Source organism: Echinops telfairi, unplaced genomic scaffold, assembly GCF_000313985.2.
Source record: "Echinops telfairi isolate 266 unplaced genomic scaffold, ASM31398v2 ScPeMD7_2565;HRSCAF=3150, whole genome shotgun sequence".
In the NCBI taxonomy this organism is placed as follows: Eukaryota; Metazoa; Chordata; class Mammalia; order Afrosoricida; family Tenrecidae; genus Echinops; species Echinops telfairi.
The window spans coordinates 3,515,289-3,519,056 of NW_022106463.1; the positions used below are offsets into that span (position 1 = coordinate 3,515,289).

Here is a 3,768-nt window from a genome sequence, read left to right on the forward strand (position 1 = left end):
GATGATAGATAGATAGGTAGGTAGATAGATGATAGATAGATAGATAGATAGATAGATAGATAGATAGATAGATAGATAGATAGATAGATAGATGTGAGAGATAGACAGGTAGGTATGTAGACAGGTAAATTGATCATCCTTTTGGCTCTTTGTCTAGGTCCATGGTTACTGAGCCCCGCCAGAGTGAACAGAGTTCGTTTCACCTTTATCCACACGAGGGCGCAGCGACATCGCCAAAAAGAAAAGGTCGTCCCAAAGCTGCTGCCCTTTGCTTGCTTTGGGGCAGGAGCATCCTAGATGGTTGGAATGTCAACTCAAACGGGATGGATCCAAACAGGAGCCCTCTCCAGCCACGGCTAGAGCGGTGAGGGCCCATTCAAATACTCAGGGTGGGTGGCGGCCAAGTTTATCACGCTTAAAAAATACCCCAAACATGGGCTCTGGGCTCCCCACTGTGCAGTTCACAGCCAAATGCCGGCCTTGTTCCAGAACTCAGGGAGCTGGGATCAAAGGGGAACAGAACGAGTACAAATCACAGGAAACACGGGGCACCCAGGAGGACTGACCGGTTTGCAGCTGCCGCGAGGAGTGTCCCCCAAGTCTTGTTTTCACAGATCGCTCCTCACCCCCTGCCATCAAGTTCATTCCGACGCTTTGAGATCCTGTAGGACAGGGTAGAATGGCCCCTGTGGGTTTCCAAGACTGTAACTCTTTATGGGAACAGACAGCTCGTCTTTAATCTTGTTAGGGTGCCTTAAAAAAAAAAGTCCCCTACAGCAGTGGCTTCCAATGAGATCTGTTGGGCTGGCCCAATTCAAGGCAGAGAAGTGAGCTCCGGGCGAACAAAAACAAAAACAACCATCGAGTCGGACTGGCCGCCAACCATGGGACCGGGTGGGATTGCCATGGTGAGTCTCTGAAACTGGACCTCTCTACTCTCCGCGGGAATTGAAAGCCTCTTCTTTCAGCCGGGGGTGCCTGGTGGATTCGAAATGCTAGCCTTGCAGCTTGCAGACCAACGCTTAACCCACTACCTCACCAGGCTCCTTCATAGAGAGAGATTATCTTTGGGGAGGGGTGGGGGTGGTTCGGGACTCCAGAGGGATCACCCTGATGAATTTTCTAGAAGAACACCGCATGATCAAGAGCACCTTATTAGGAAAAAGTCTTCGGAAAACTGCATTGTTGCGCAAAAGACCCCAAAAGTTGCACGGAAAAAAATCTCTCTCCACGAGGTCTCGGCAGGTGCTCATTCTCCTCCTCGCAGACCTTCACAGGGAGCCTGACCCCAGCCACCTGCAGCCCTGAGCTCGCCCCTGCAGACGTCTTTTTGATCCCCAACCTCAAAGAACATTACAGAGAAGAACACAGATGAAAACCTCAATTAAAAAGAAAGCAGAAAATATTCAAGACTAGAACAAATGTAAATGATTCGTTAGGGGGGCACAAGTGATAAAATGCTAAACGCAAACCTAACGGCATCCGCAATGGTCCACTTTCCAACGCGTTCTGCATGATAGCGAGGCTGTGCACTCCCTGGTTGACGGTCACAGGGTGTGCACCAGGGGCGGAATCCACAGCGTTTCCCCCTTCACGGTTTTATTTGGGGGGGCGGTGTATAGTGTACTTTATTGATGGTACATGACAAGCTCTCTAAGCCCCTCCCCTTCCTTCAGGGGGTCTGGATGGAATGTTCTCAGTGTGTTGGGGGATTGAATTAGGGGCAAAGATTCCCCAGCAGCTGAGGGCCTCTCTTCCTCTAGTGCTGTTGCTGGGCTGGTGGTCCAGCTCTTACTCCTTGGAGGCCATGTGGACCATGAGGTCCACCACTCTGTGGCTATAGCCAAATTCATTGTCATACCAGGAAATGAGCTTGACAAAGTGGTTGTTGAGGGCAATGCCAGCCCCAGCATCAAAGGTGGAAGAGTGGGGGTCACTGTTGAAGTCACAGGAGACAACCTGGTCCTCAGTGTAGCCCAGGATGCCCTTTAGGGGACCATCGGCCACCTGCTTCATCACCTTCTTGATGTCATCGTACTTGGCAGCTTTCTCCAGACAGCAGGTGAGATCCACGATGGACACATTGGGGGTGGGGACACGGAAGGCCATGCCAGTCAGTTTCCAATTCAGCTCCGGGATAACCTTGCCCACAGCCTTGGCAGTGCCAGTAGATGCGAGGATGATGTTCTGAGCAGCCCCACGGCCATCACGCCAGAGTTCCCCAGAGGGGCCATCCATGGTCTGCTGGGTGGCAGTGATGGCATGGACTGTGGTCATGAGTCCTTCCACGATGCCAAAATTGTCATGGATGACCTTGGCCAGGGGGGCTAAGCAGTTGGTGGTGCAGGAGGCATTGCTGACAATCTTGAGGGAGTTGTCATACTTCTTGTGGTTCACGCCCATCACAAACATGGGGCATCAGCAGAAGGGGCAGAGATGATCACCCTTTTGGCACTGCCCTTCAAGTGAGCCCCAGCCTTCTCTACGGTGGTGAAGACACTAGTGGACTCTACGACATACTCAGCACCGGCCTCAGCCCACTTGATGTTGGCGGGATCTCGCTCCTGGAAGATGGAGATGGCCTTCCCATTGATGTTAAGCTTCCCATTCTCAGCCTTGACAGCGCCATTGAACTAGCCGTGGGTGGAATCATACTGGAACATGTAGACCATGTAGTTCAGATCAATGAAGGGGTCATTGATGGCAACAATGTCCACTTTGCCAGAATTGAAAGCAGCCCTGGTGACCAGGCGCCCAATGCAGCCAAATCCGTTCACTCCGACCTTCACCACCGTGTCTCTGGGATGGGACTGGGACTGCACGGGAATGGGAGAGGCGGCTGTCTGTCGCACGAGGAGGAGCACAGAGCCATGGTTTTGTTTTTTAAATGGAAGCAGCTTTAAGACAGTTCAAAGGGAGATCAAATGATCAGTTTTCCTTTGTTATTCTTGTTAGTTTTTTGTTTGGATGGTTGCTTTTTAATGTTTTTCTGTAGATGAAATCCCAGAGAGGTAAATCGATAGAGACAGTAACTGTATGCATGGGGTGGGGGTGGAAGTGGGGGTAATGTCAGGGGGGTTGGGTGGAAATGGGGAGCTAATAACAAAGAACTTGTTCTAAAACCAATTGTGGTGATGATTGTACAACTCTTCTTGATGCAATTGAACTATTTAATTGTATGCTACGTGAATTATATGCAAATAAAACTATTGGGAGGACGGAGGCGAACACAATTGAGTGCACTGAGGAGGCCAAAACTCTCATTTTCCCTGTGATGCGAGACCATTCATCTCTTCATAAGCATATGACCTAAGACCTAGACCGGTTAGACAGTAAGTGGTAGTTCATAGAATAACTTCTTGAAATCCTGCCTTCCTCTGAAATGGCTTTGAGATCACTTACAACACAGAAACACATAGCAGGAATGAGACCAGAGGAACGGAGCTGGGTAACAGAGATGGAGAGGAAAGATACAGGAGTCCGTGTGGTCATTAGTGAGTGTGGTGATGTTGGGCTTGACCATCATTTCTGCAGTTGAGTAGAAAGCTTGCCGCTGAGCTCCCTGGAGGCCAAAACAAAGGTAGGAACCAGGGAAGCCTGTAGAATGATGAGAAGACGGAGAAAGAAGGTGGACTTGTTTAGAGCGTGGCTCCCAGACGTCAGATTAGGGTTTGTTCGTACCCCACGGAGTTGAAGACCCCACAGAGCGGGCCCTGGGCGGAGTTATACAGTATGTGCTCAGCAGGAAACCAAGAAATGGGAAGCTCT

At 50.3% G+C, this 3,768-nt stretch overlaps 1 pseudogene; it reads right to left on the minus strand.

The window, feature by feature from the left end:
- Positions 1-1,791: 1,791 nt before the first annotated feature.
- LOC105979724 lies at positions 1,792-2,786 on the minus strand (annotated as a pseudogene).
- Positions 2,787-3,768: the final 982 nt, after the last annotated feature.